This window comes from Triticum aestivum, chromosome 4A (genome assembly GCF_018294505.1).
Source record: "Triticum aestivum cultivar Chinese Spring chromosome 4A, IWGSC CS RefSeq v2.1, whole genome shotgun sequence".
Lineage (NCBI taxonomy): Eukaryota > Viridiplantae > Streptophyta > Magnoliopsida > Poales > Poaceae > Triticum > Triticum aestivum.
The window spans coordinates 284,331,324-284,345,667 of record NC_057803.1 but is presented as its reverse complement, the minus strand read 5'-3'; positions in this window follow the sequence as shown (position 1 = coordinate 284,345,667).

Below are 14,344 nucleotides of genomic sequence, written 5' to 3'. Positions count from 1 at the left end.
TGTCCTGCACCTATACATGTATATATATACTGGCCTATGGCCCTAGTGGAATACAAGTTGCATATTCCTAACATGGTATTAGAGCTTTAGGTTTTTTTAGCATGGGCAACTCGTGCGATCCAACCCTGTGCCGCCGGCCTTCTCCTTTGTCCGGCTGTGCTGTTCCGGCGTTGATCTCCTGCGGCCTCTTCCGTCACGTTGCAACCGCTGCCGCTGCTTCTTCCACTGGTCAACACCCTCCCTCCAACGCTCGGTCTCCATCAACGCCCGTGGTCGCTACTCTGCCTGAAGTCCTGATCCAGTGGGAGGATCCAACCGCCAGGTCCCGCCCATGATCCAGTCGCCCGGTCCCGCCCACGATCCAGCTGCCCGGTCCTGCCCGTGACCCAGCCGCTAGGTCCCGCCCATGATCCAGCCGCTGCTGCAGCCAGGTCCCAACTGCTCCCGATCAGTCGCCAGGTCCCGATTGAGACTCCTAATCGTTGGCCACCACTGATTCCTTGGGCGTGATCGAGACTCCTGCAGCTGCTGCAGATCCAGGCTCCTGATTATCGGTCTAAAAGAAGGCGCGATGTCTCTGTCCTCGGGCTATGTTGTTGTTCCTCGCTGTCCGCTGATTTTTGATGGTACCAACTACATTGAGTTTGTTGGCTTCATGCGCATTCATATGCGTGGCCTTTGTCTTTGGGGCGTTCTTTCTGGCGAGGTTCCCAGTCCGCTGTGTCTGGTTGCTCCTGTGGCTCCTACTCCGCCGACGCCACCGGTTCTTGCCGCCGACGCTAATCAGGCTGCGAAGGATGCAGCTAAGCAGGCTGATGACGCTGCTGTTCGAGCTTATGATGAGCAGGTTCAGGTCTATGAGGACGCACTTCGGACTTATCATGCAGCTCTGTCTCGTTACACTCAGTGGCTTGATGATGATGCTCGTGCCGCAGCTGTTCTCACTGCTAGTGTTCTGCCTCAGTTTGCCTCTGAGTTTCTAGGCCTTCTACTGTATTTGAGATGTGGACCCGACTTCGTCAGCGCTATCAGCCCTCTGGTGATGCCTTATACCTATCCGTGGTTCGTCAGGAGCATGCTCTTCAATAGGGTGACTTCACTGTTGATGAGTTCTATGCACCGAGTTCTGCTATCTGGCGTCAGCTTGATTCTCTTTGCACCGCTGGTTGTCGTACGTGTCAGTGTTGCCACGCTGTTGATACGTCTCCAATGTATCTATAATTTTTGATTGTTCCATGCTATATTATATTCTGTTTTGGACATTATTGGGCTTTATTATACACTTTTATATTATTTTTGGGACTAACCTATTAACCGGAGGCCCAGCCCAGAATTGTTGTTTTTTGCCTATTTTAGGGTTTCGCAGAAAAAGAATATCAAATGGAGTCCAAACGGAATGAAACCTTCGGGAACGTGATTTTCGAAATGAACATGATCTAGAGGACTTGGACCCTACGTCAAGACATCAACTAGGAGGCCATGAGGTAGGGGGCGCGCCTAACCCCCCAAGCGCGCCCTCCACCCTCGTGGCCCCCCTGTTGCTCCACCGACGTACTCCTTCCTCCTATATATACCTACGTACCCCCAAACTACCAGATACGGAGCCAAAACCCTAATTCCACCGCCGTAACTTTATGTATCCATGAGATCCCATCTTGGGGCCTGTTTCGGAGCTCCGCCGGAGGGGGCATCGATCACGGAGGGCTTCTACATCAACACCATGTCCTCTCCAATGAAGTGTGAGTAGTTTACCTCAGACCTACAGGTCCATAGTTATTAGCTAGATGGCTTCTACTCTTTTTGGATCTCAATACAAAGTTCTCCCCCTCTCTTGTGGAGATCTATTCGATGTAATCTTCTTTTGCGGTGTGTTTGTTGGGATCGATGAATTGTGGGTTTATGATCAAGTTTATCTATGAACAATATTTGAATCTTCTCTGAATTCTTTTATGTATGATTGGTTATCTTTGCAAGTCTCTTCGAATTATCAGTTTGGTTTGGCCTACTAGATTGATCTTTCTTGCAATGGGAGAAGTGCTTAGCTTTGGGTTCAATCTTGCGGTGTCCTTTCCCAGTGACAGTAGGGGCAGCAAGGCACGTATTGTATTGTTGCCATCGAGGATAACAAGATGGGGTTTATATCATATTGCATGAGTTTATCCCTCTACATCATGTCAACTTGCTTAAAGCGTTACTCTGTTCTCTTGAACTTAATACTCTAGATGCATGCTGGATAGCAGTCGATGTGTGGAGTAATAGTAGTAGATGCAGGCAGGAGCCGGTCTACTTGTCTCGGACGTGATGCCTATATACATGATCATACCTAGATATTCTCATAACTATGCTCAATTCTGTCAATTTCTCAACAGTAATTTGTTTACCCATCGTGAATACTTATGCTCTTGAGAGAAGCCACTAGTGAAACCTATGGCCCCCGGGTCTATCTTCCATCATATTAATCTTCTAACACTTAGTTATTTTTATTGCCTTTTATTTTACTTTGCATCTTTATCATAAAAATACCAAAAATATTATCTTATCATATCTATCATATCTCACTCTCGTAAGTGACCGTGTAGGGATTGACAACCCCTTATCGCGTTGGTTGCAAGGATTTATTTGTTTGTGTAGGTGCGAGGGACTCATGCGTGGCCTCCTACTGGATTGATACCTTGGTTCTCAAAAACTGAGGGAAATAGTTACGCTACTTTGCTGCATCACCCTTTCCTCTTCAAGGGAAAACCAACGCAAGTGCTCAAGAGGTAGCAAGAAGGATTTCTGGCGCCGTTGCCGGGGAGGTCCATGCAAAAGTCAACATACCAAGTACCCATCACAAACCCTTATCTCCCGCATTACATTATTTGCCATTTGCCTCTTGTTTTCCTCTCCCCCACTTCACCCTTGCCATTTTATTCGCCCTCTCTCTCCGTCCTCCTTCTCTTTCCCTATTTGCCTCTTTTGCCTATTTCTTGTTTGCTCGTATGGTTGGAATAGTTGTTTATTTATTACTAAACAGAGAACCTAAGATCTATGGATCCTCATCCGCTTGCTAATCTTTTTAAGAGATCCAATTATGATGAACCAATTTCTAGTGAGTTTTGTGCACTAGATTATCTTTATGAGGTTTTGCTTGAAATTCGTGAATCTGAAAAGTGTGATGAATTGCTTTATGAAGCGATCCATGATAGATCTTTGAATAAAAAGCATGATTACAATGATTTTATTATAAATTCTATTTATGTAAATTGTGCTAATAATATGCAACACCCTTAGCTTGGGGATGCTAGTTTTGCTATGTCCTCTACTTGTTGCAATGATCATGATTGGGGTGATTCTTCTTATGATCTTGAAAATTTATTTAAGCCCCATGATGAATATGAGATTGATAATAGTGTTTGCAATATTATTGAAAGTGGGTTTAGAAGAGTGTTAGCTTTAGATCCCACATATTTGGAGAATGTTCAATCTTATGAAAATTTTGATAAAAGTGGGTTTGGAAAAGTCATGACTTTAGTTAATGTTAATCCCACTATTTTGGAAGAGTGTCAACTTTGCATGCATGTGGATCATGTTGAAAATATTTTATGTGACAGCTATTTTGTTGAATTTGCTTATGATCCTACATGTAATCATTATGAGAGAGGAAAATATGGTGGTAGAAATTTTCATGTTACTAAATTGCCTCTCGTTATGTTGAGATTGCTATTGTTTCTTTCTGCTTTCTTGCATATGCTAGTTTTTGCTTGCCTTGATAATTTGTTTGCCTATAAGATGCCTATGCATAGGAAGTATGTTATACTTGGATGTGTTTGTCACATGTTTTATGATGCTCTCTTTGTGCTTCAATTCCCGCCTTTCATGTGAGCATCATTGAAATATTATGCCTAGCTATAAGGCTTTAAAGAAAAGCGCTTGTTGGGAGATAACCCAATTTTTTTCCTTGCTGTTATTCAATAAATAATTTATCTAGCCTCTGTTTTGGTTGTGTTTTTTGTGTTTAATTAGTGTTTGTGCCAAGTAGAACTGTTGGGAAGACTTGGGGAAAGTCTTTTTAATCTTGCTGTAAAAAACAGAAACTTTAGCGTTCACGAGAATTGCTGCCATTTTTATTTGGAAAGTGCTATTTAGTTAATTATTTTTTGCATATGATTAATAGATAAATCGCTCACGTTCAACAATTTATTTTAGAATTTTTGGGGTTCCAGATCTTTCGTTAGCTACAGATTACTACAAACTGTTCTGTTTTTGACAGATTCTGTTTTTCGTGTGTTGTTTGCTTATTTTAATGAATCTATGGCTAGTAAAATAGTTTATAAACCATAGAGAAGTTGGAATACAGTAGGTTTAACAGCAATATAAATAAAGAATGAGTTCATTACAATACCTTGAAGTGGTGTTTTGTTTTCTTTCGCTAACGTAGCTCACGAGATTTTCTACTTTAACTTTTGTGTTGTGAAGTTTTCAAGTTTTGGGTAAAGATTTGATGGATTATGGAACAAGGAGTGGCAAGAGCCTAAGCTTGGGGATGCCCCGGAAGGCATCCCCTCTTTCGTCTACTTCTATCAGTAACTTTACTTGGAGCTATATTTTTATTTACCACATGATATGTGTTTTGCTTGGAGCGTCTTGTATGATTTCAGTCTTTGCTTTTTAGTTTACCACAATCATCCTTGCTGCACACACCTTTTTGAGAGAGACACACATGATTCGTAAATTGTTAGAATACTCTATGTGCGTCACTTATATCTTTTGAGTCATATAGTTTTTGCTCTAGTGCTTCACTTATATCTTTTAGAGCACGGTGGTAGATTTGTTTTATAGAAACCATTGTTCTCTCATGCTTCACTTAGATTATTTTGAGAGTCCTACAAAACAACATGGTAATTTACTTTAATTATTTTAGGCATTCAAAATTAATAATAAAATTTTCTTATGAGTGTGTTGAATACTATGAGAAGTTTGAAACTTGATAATTGTTTTGAGATATGGAGATGGTGATATTAGAGTCGTGCTAGTTGAGTAGTTGTGAATTTGAGAAATGCTTGTGCTGAAGTTTGTGATTCCCGTAGCATGCACGTATGGTGAACCGTTATGTTAAGAAGTCGGAGCATGATGTATTTATTGATTGTCTTCCTTATGAGTGGCGGTCGGGGATGAGCGATGGTCTTTTCCTACCAATCTATCCCCCTAGGAGCATGCGCGTAGTACTTTGCTTCGATGACTAATAGATTTTCGCAATAAGTATGTGAGTTCTTTATGACTAATGTTGAGTCCATGGATTATACGCACTCTCACCCTTCCACCATTGCTAGCCTCTCTAAATACCGCGCACCTTTCGCCGGTATCATACACCCACCTTATACCTTCCTAAAAACAGCCACCATACCTACCTATCATGGCATTTCCATAGCCATTCCGAGATATATTGCCATACAACTTTCCAGCATTACGTTTACTATGACACGCTCCATCCTTGTCATATTGCTTTGCATGATCATGTAGTTGACATTTTAGTTGTGGCAAAGCCACCATTCATAATTCTTTCCTATAAGTCACTCATGCATCATTGCTATCCCGGTACACCGTAGGGGGCATTCATATAGAGTCATACTTTGTTCTAGTATCGAGTTGTAATCATTGAGTTGTAAATAAATAGAAGTGTGATGATCATCATTCATAGAGTATTGTCCCAAATAAAAAAATGGGGAAGGCCAAAAAAGAAGGCCAAAAATATAAATAAAAAGGGGCAATACTACTATCCTTTTTCCGCACTTGTGCTTGAAAGTAGCGCCATGATCTTCATAATAGAGAGTCTCCTATGTTATCACTTTCATATACTAGTGGGAATTTTTCATTATAGAACTTGGCTTGTATATTCCAACGATGGGCTTCCTCAAAATGCCCTAGGTCTTCGTGAGCAAGCAAGTTGGATGCACACCCACTTAGTTTCTTTTTGAGCTTTCATATACTTATAGCTCTAAGTGCATTCGTTGCATGGCAATCCCTACTCACTCACATTGATATCTATGGATGGGCATCTCCATAGCCCGTTGATACGCCTAGTTGATGTGAGACTATCTTCTCCATTTTTGTCTTCTCCACAACCACCATTCTATTACACTTATAGTGCTATGTCCATGGCTCACGCTCATGTATTGCGTGAAAATTGAAAAAGTTTGTGAACATTAAAAGTATGAAACAATTACTTGGCTTGTCATCGGGGTTGTGCATGATTTGAATACTTTGTATGGTGAAGATGGAGCATAGCCAGACTATATGATTTTGTAGGGATAACCTTCTTTGGCCATGTTATTTTGAAGAGACATAATTGCTTAGTTAGTATGCTTGAAGTATTATTATTTCTATGTCAATATTAAACTTTTGTCTTGAATCTTCCGGATCTGAATATTCATACCACAATTAGGAGAATTACATTGAAATTATGCCAAGTAGCATTCCACATCAAAAATTCTGTTTTTATCATTTACCTACTCGAGGACGAGCATGAATTAAGCTTGGGGATGCTTGATACGTCTCCAACGTATCTATAATTTTTGATTGTTCCATGCTATATTATATTCTGTTTTGGACATTATTTGGCTTTATTATACACTTTTATATTATTTTTGGGACTAACCTATTAACTGGAGGCTCAACCCAGAATTGCTGTTTTTTTGCCTATTTTAGGGTTTCGCAGAAAAAGAATATCAAATGGAGTCCAAACAGAATGAAACCTTCGGGAACATGATTTTCGGAATGAACATGATCCAGAGGACTTGGACCCTACGTCAAGACATCAACCAGGAGGCCACGAGGTAGGGGGGCGCGCCTACCCCCCAAGGCGCGCCCTCCACCCTCGTGGGCCCCCTGTTGCTCCACCGACATACTCCTTCCTCCTATATATACCTATGTACCCCCAAACTACCAGATATGGAGCCAAAACCCTAATTCCACCGCCGTAACTTTCTGTATCCATGAGATCCCATCTTGGGGCCTGTTCCGGAGCTCCGCCGGAGGGGGCATTGATCATAGAGGGCTTCTACATCAACACCATAGCCTCTCCGATGAAGTGTGAGTAGTTTACCTCAGACCTACAGGTCCATAGTGATTAGCTAGATGGCTTCTTCTCTCTTTTTGGATCTCAATACAAAGTTCTCCCCCTCTCTTGTGGAGATCTATTCGATGTAATCTTCTTTTGCAGTGTGTTTGTTGACATCGATGAATTATGGGTTTATGATCAAGTTTATCTATCAATAATATTTCAATCTTCTCTGAATTCTTTTATGTATGATTGGTTGTCTTTGCAAGTCTCTTCGAATTATCAGTTTGGTTTGGCCTACTAGATTGATCTTTCTTGCAATGGGAGAAGTGCTTAGCTTTGGGTTCAGTCTTGCGGTGTCCTTTCGCAGTGACTGTAGGGGCAGCAAGGCATGTATTGTATTGCTGCCATCGAGGATACCTAGATGGGGTTTATATCATATTGCATGAGTTTATCCATCTACATCATGTCATCTCGCTTAAAGCGTTACTCTGTTCTCTTGAACTTAATACACTAGATGCATGCTGGATAGCGGTCGATGTGTGGAGTAATAGTAGTAGATGCAGGCAGGAGTCGGTCTACTTGTCTCGGACGTGATGCCTATATACATGATCATACCTAGATATTCTCATAACTATGCTCAGCTCTGTCAATTTCTCAACAGTAATTTGTTTACCCACCGTGAATACTTATGCTCTTGAGAGAAGCCACTAGTGAAACCTATGGCCCCCGGGTCTATCTTCCATCATATTAATCACCCAACACTTAGCTATTTTTATCGCCTTTTATTTTACTTTGCATCTTTATCATAAAAATACCAAAATATTATCTTATCATATCTATCAGATCTCACTCTCGTAAGTGACCGTGTAGGGATTGACAACCCCTTATTGCGTTGGTTGCAAGGATTTATTTGTTTGTGTAGGTGCGAGGGACTCGTGCGTGGCCTCCTACTGGATTGATACCTTGGTTCTCAAAAACTGAGGGAAATACTTATGCTACTTTGTTGCATCACCCTTTCCTCTTCAAGGGAAAACCAACACAAGTGCTCAAGAGGTAGCAGCTGTGCGGGCTGATTTGGAGTTTCATCGTGTCTACGAGTTCTTGTCTTGACTTCGTAAGGACTTTGAGCCCCGACGCGCTCAGTTATTTGCTCGTGGTTGTATCTCCCTCATGGAGGCGCTTTCTGAGATCCGTGCTGAGGAGACTCGCCTCCATGGCGCTGGTTTACTTGAGGTTCCCTCTGTGCTCGCTGCTCGAGTTCCTGCTATGCCGCTTTCTACACCGACTCCTTCCCGCTCGAGTGCTCTGCCACTCCTGCCTACTCCTACATGCGGTCAGGGTCGCCCTCGTCCGCACTGCGGCTACTACAACCATGATGGTCATGTTGAGTCTTCGTGCTTCACGAAGAAGAAACACCTACGTAAGGTGCAAACATCATCTTCTGGGACTTCTACTTCGACATCTTCCGCCACCGCCTTGACTGAGTAGGACATTCTGAGACTTAAGCGTCTGCTTGCCGCTTCAGGTTCTTCTTCGACGGGTACTGCAGGATCTGTGACTGATGCTTCCCGCACTGAGCAACCACCATCTACACAGCTCTCCCGTTGAGCCCTTATCTATTCATCTAGCTACCCTTTCCTCTTCGACTGTTGCAGATCTGACGCCCCATCTCCTATGGTTTCCTCACCTCGCATGTCACCAGGCTCTCCACTTTCGTCCCCGGTCACTTCCCGCTCTCCATCCTGTAAGTCTACCTTGATGATTTCTCCTCGTATTCTTCCATATTTTCCTCAGTATTATACTCGTCATTCGCGTCCTGTGGATGTGTCTACTAATGCCTCTACTGATGGGCCATCTTCCTCCTCTCAGCCTACTTATGGATTACGTCCTCGTCCACTTCCGCCTGTTGATCGTCTTGGTTTTCTAAGCGCTGGTACTACTGTTCTTGAGACGACTTCTTATCGTCAAGCTGTTGTTCATTCCGAATGGCAATTTGCGATGGCCGAGGAGCTTGCTACTCTTGAGCGCACCGGCACATGTGACCTTGTTTCTCCTCCTCCCGGTCTTCGTCCAATCACTTGTAAGTGGGTCTACAAGGTTAAGACTCACTCCGATGGATCTCTTGAGCGCTACAAAGCTCGTCTTGTGGCACGTGGCTTTTAGCAGGAGCATGGTCATGATTATGTTGAGACTTTGTCGGGACCCCGACTCAATGCCACACCGATCTAGCATGTAACACATCATATCACTTTGCGGCCTCACACACGGTATTCCCACGGGTGTCGCCTTACCATGGCCCGGGACCGTTTGCGCCTTTTGGCTCACGTATATGATAGTGTCGCTAGCATCCATATGACAGAGAACCCGGGCCGACATGACTAGTCGTGAACCCAAAGTGGCACTATCCTATGGGGACAGGCATGCATGAATCACATCGAGCATGTCGGTCATCAACGTATGAATTCGGGCTGTAGCACTGGGCTAACAGGACTCCGGTATCCCGGGCTGTAGCGGGCTAGGCAGGACTCCGAATATCACCGCGTGACATTTCCCCGAAGGGACAGACATAGGAACGAGGTGAAACACATGCCGGCCAGTCAGGTGTCCAAGCAGTAGTGCTGGGCTAGAAGGACTCCGGTGAACCAGGCTGTAGCGGACTACTATTGCTCAAAAGCACGAGACTACATTTCCCCATAAGAGAGGCTACCAAGGATAAACAACTAGGTTGTCGGATCCCACACATAGCAATACAAGTTACACGTACGCATAACATGCAAGTATGTGCTGTACAACATGGCATCACAACATAACGCAAACTCATATAGATAAGGCTCAAAGAGCCATCATAGCATTTATTACAAACAGGGGTCACATGACCCAACATTCAGAGCAATCAAGCAACAAACGAAAGCATTACATGTCTGAGTACAGACATCTATAAATGAAAAAAAGGCTGAAAGCCTGACTATCTACAACGTCCGATCAAGATCGTAGCTGAGGCACAAGCTACTTGTCGAAGTCCACGAGAACACTAGTAAGACCGAAGTCTCCGCTGCAAAAACATAAATAAAGCAACGTAAGTACAAAGGTACTCAGCAAGACTTACATCAGATCCTATCATACATGCACTTGTTTCAAGAGAGTAATGTGGGGTTTAGTTGCAGCAAGCCAGCTTTGACTCTGTGGCTAATCTGTCCTACGACTACCAGAACTTCTTTGAGGTGATATGGCGCACACGAGTCCGCTAATCACCACACAAATACTCCACTATGGATTCATCCCCGTCTCCCTACGAGAAGGCCATCCATAGCACTCACACTTGTCTTGAGCATTTTATAGTATCCACTTCAAGTTGTCTATGTACCATGTAAGCATCCAAGAAGTCCATAACCACGGACCCGGCTATTCGAATAGATCATGTTAACCCTGCAGGGGTGTACTTCTTCACACACGCTCTCGCCACTTACCGCCATGTACACGTCATGTATCTCGGCAACCTTCAAGCGGAAGCCTGGCGAGGGTGTCGGCCACGACCTGACTAACCACACAAGACTCTAGCCCAGGTTTATCGCCTATTCGGGTTCCATCCGTAAGGAGATCCGGCCGGGGTGTCGCTCACGGCCCCAAATGATGTGTGCAGGGTTCCCGAGCCCACCATCCGGGTGCCACTCGGTACACCGGGCCACGTGTGCCTAGTCTGTCCCAAGCCCACCCTGCCGGGTGCCACTTGGTAGAAAAATAGCACTACCTACAAACACCAGAAACTAGTTGCGACTCCTGGACAGAGATCAAGTTGGCTAATAAGTCGAGAGGGGCACTTAAGCATTCCAATGTGTGGTAGTAGCTAGTCATTGGACGACATACATAGAACTCAGTGCTTAAGGACGGTTCCAGTGAGACAACCCACCATGTACTCCTACATGGCCTCTCACCGCTACCTTTACCAAATCGTGTTCACACACTTAACTCTTAGCACCAGAACATATCGTAACACTCCAATTCATTCCCAATGAATCAGACCTGACACAACTCTAAGCAATAGCAGGCATAGCATGGTAGGAACACAACATGGCTCAATCAACTCCTACACATGCTAGTGGGTTTCAACTATTTACTGTGGCAATGACAGGTCATGCAGAGGAATGGGTTCAACTACCGCAGCACAAAGTAGCAGATGAATCGTTGTTGTCCTAATGCAATAACTGAGAGCAGGAGCGAGAGAGTAGGATTATATCGGAATGAACAAGGGGGTTTGCTTGCCTGGTAAATCAACAAGGGAGGCACTGCTTCACAGACAGGTACTCTGGAACGGTCTCCGGAGCAGGACCTATCGAGAAGGAACGGTGCCGGCAATCAATACACAATCATATGCAACAATATGATGCATGAACATGGCATGTAGATGTGATGTTGTTGAGCTAATGCAACTAGTATTCATTTGGTTTGAAGTCCATTTGAACCAAAAGCTCAAATGCATCTCCAAAGTAAGCTATTATAAATGCCATAATGTGTTTTCTCATATACAGCATGTATAAGTTGGTTTGTCATGCATGAAACTAGTACAGATGGAAAGGTTGCATTTTTCTGATATTTTTTCATATATAAATTATTTCAATCTGAGCTACGGTTGAATTTCTATGATTTTTTGAAGTTTAAATCATTTTTTGGAATTTCCTGATTTATTTTAATTCCAGAAAATAAATAATTGGGTCAGCACTGTGTCATGCTTGCGTCAGCAAGTCAACAGCGCTGACTGGTCAAACCTGACGTGTGGGGTGCACACGTCAGTGACAGGGGGTTAAACAGGGTTTGTTTAATCCTAACTAAAGGATTAGTGGCGCTGGGGCCCACTGGTCAGTGTCACGGGGGGTTAGTTAACGGTGATTAGCACTAAGCTAATCACCTGGCCGACGGGGCCCACCCGTCAGGCCGGCGAGGTCGTTGGCGATGACCTCTGGACGCGGCGGCGTCCGTGATACAGGCCACGGGGGCGGCGGCGGAGAGCACCGGGGCGTAGCCCGGGCTCTCGCGCATCTGGTGGGGCAGGTGGGAGGAGCTGGGGAGGCCGGAGCTCGCCGGAGCAAAGCTCGCGGCGGCGGCCGGAGCTCGGGATAGCGCGGGCGTGGGGCTGCAGCTCGCGTTCGAGCGAACGGAGAGCACAGGCGGTAGCTACGAGGCAGCAGTAGCACGTCAGAGCTACTACGCGAGGCGGAGGTGCTCGGGGGCACGGAGCTCGCCGGCCATGGCGGACGGCGGCTTCGGGCGCTCGCGGGGCAGCGGCTACAGGGCACGCGCGAGAGAGAGAGGTGAGGGGAAAGGAAGAGGGGCTCACGGCGGACTCATAGAGCAGGCCAGTGTGCTCGGGGACGTCCTGCGTGCGGCGAATCGATGGCGACGGCGATCTGCGGCGGCCGGAGGTGATGAAGGCGACGGCGTTGATGATGGAGCGCGTCCGGAGGTGCATGGCTTGATGAGGAGGTAGAGGGGGTCGTGGCGGAGCTTCTGGACTCTACGGAGGGGCGAGGGAAGGCCGATGGCCGCGACAATGGTGGACGGTGGCGATGAGCTCCGCTCGGGCTGCGCGCGAGAGAGAGAGCAGAGGAGGGGGGAAGGAACGAGAGAGAGTGAGAGGGTACGGGGGGGGGGGGGGGGCGACGTCCGGGGCGTCCAGACGAGGAGGGGAGAGGGCAGGCAGGCAGGGAGGCTGGTGGCGTGGCGCGGCGGAGCGCGCGCGCGTCGGGCACGCGCCCATCCCCCTGTCGAGGACGAAGACGACAGAGGAGGGGCCAGTGGGCTGGGCCGGCGCTGGCTGCTGCTGGGCTGCACAGGTAAGCATTTTACATTTTTGTTTTCTTTTCTATTTTTCTGACATTTGTTTTGATTTAATTAAAATATTAAATCATTTTATTACCTTATGCCAATTTTTGCAGGAGCTAACTATATTATTCCAAAGCTCCTCAGCAAATGGCATAATTTTTGGACATATATTATAAATATGACATATATATATCCAATGCAAATAATTATCGGATTAATCCAAATGGCCAAAATAAATATCCATGAGCTCCTAAAAATATTGGTTTGATTTTTATCTCTGTCCAATATTTTCAGAGGGCAACATGAACATTTTCTTGGACCTTTTTGGAGCAACTTTTATTTGGGTCATTTCCAAAAGTGATTCTGAGGGTTTCACAAATCCTCATTTCAAATTAAATGGAATTTAAACATGATGCACAAATGACTAGCTAGCCTTGAGCATACCAGAACTAGGGATGTGACAACTCGCCCCCACTTGGAAGAATCTCGTCCCGAGATTCAGGGGTCGACGGAAAGAAAGTGGGGTACTCCAGTCGAAGACGATCTTCTCGCTCCCAAGTAGCTTCTCTCTCGGAATGATGAGACCACTGAACCTTGAGAAACTTGATGTTCTGACGTCGAGTGACACGCTCTGCTTGATCAAGAATGCGAACCGGGTACTCTCGGTATGTGAGGTTATCTTGGAGATCAAGCGTTTCGTGGTCCACTCCGCGGATGGGATCCGAGAAGCAACGCCTGAGTTGAGAGACGTGGAAGACATCATGAACTCGAGAAAGATGTGGGGGTAGTTCCAACTGGTAGGCAACCTCTCCTCGTTTAGCGAGAATGCGAAAGGGACCAATGTAATGAGGAGCCAACTTGCCCTTGATACCGAAACGATGGGTACCCTTCAAAGGAGTAACCCGAAGGTAAGCCTTGTCGCCAATTTCATAAGCCACTTCCTTATGACGACGGTCATACTGGCTCTTTTGACGAGATTGGGCTGTTTTCAAATTCTCACGAATGATGCGAACTTGCTCTTCTGCCTCCTGGATCATGTCCGGTCCAAAGAATTGTCTTTCACCGGTTTCTGACCAGTTCAAAGGTGTTCGACATCTTCGTCCATAGAGAACTTCAAAAGGAGCTTTCTTGAGGCTGGATTGATAGCTATTGTTATAAGCAAACTCGGCAAAAGGAAGACATTTCTCCCAATCCATACCGAATGAGATAACGCAAGCTCTAAGCATGTCTTCGAGAATTTGGTTGACCCGTTCCACCTGACCACTCGACTGAGGGTGGAAAGCGGTACTGAAGGAAAGATGGGTTCCCATGGCAGTTTGGAAACTCTCCCAGAAATGAGAAGTGAAAAGACTGCCACGGTCTGAATTGATCTCTAGTGGAACACCATGGAGTGATACTATTCGAGAAATATATAAGTCAACAAGCTGACTAGCAGTGATACTCTCTCGAATAGGTAGGAAGTGCGCCACTTTGGAGAGATGATCA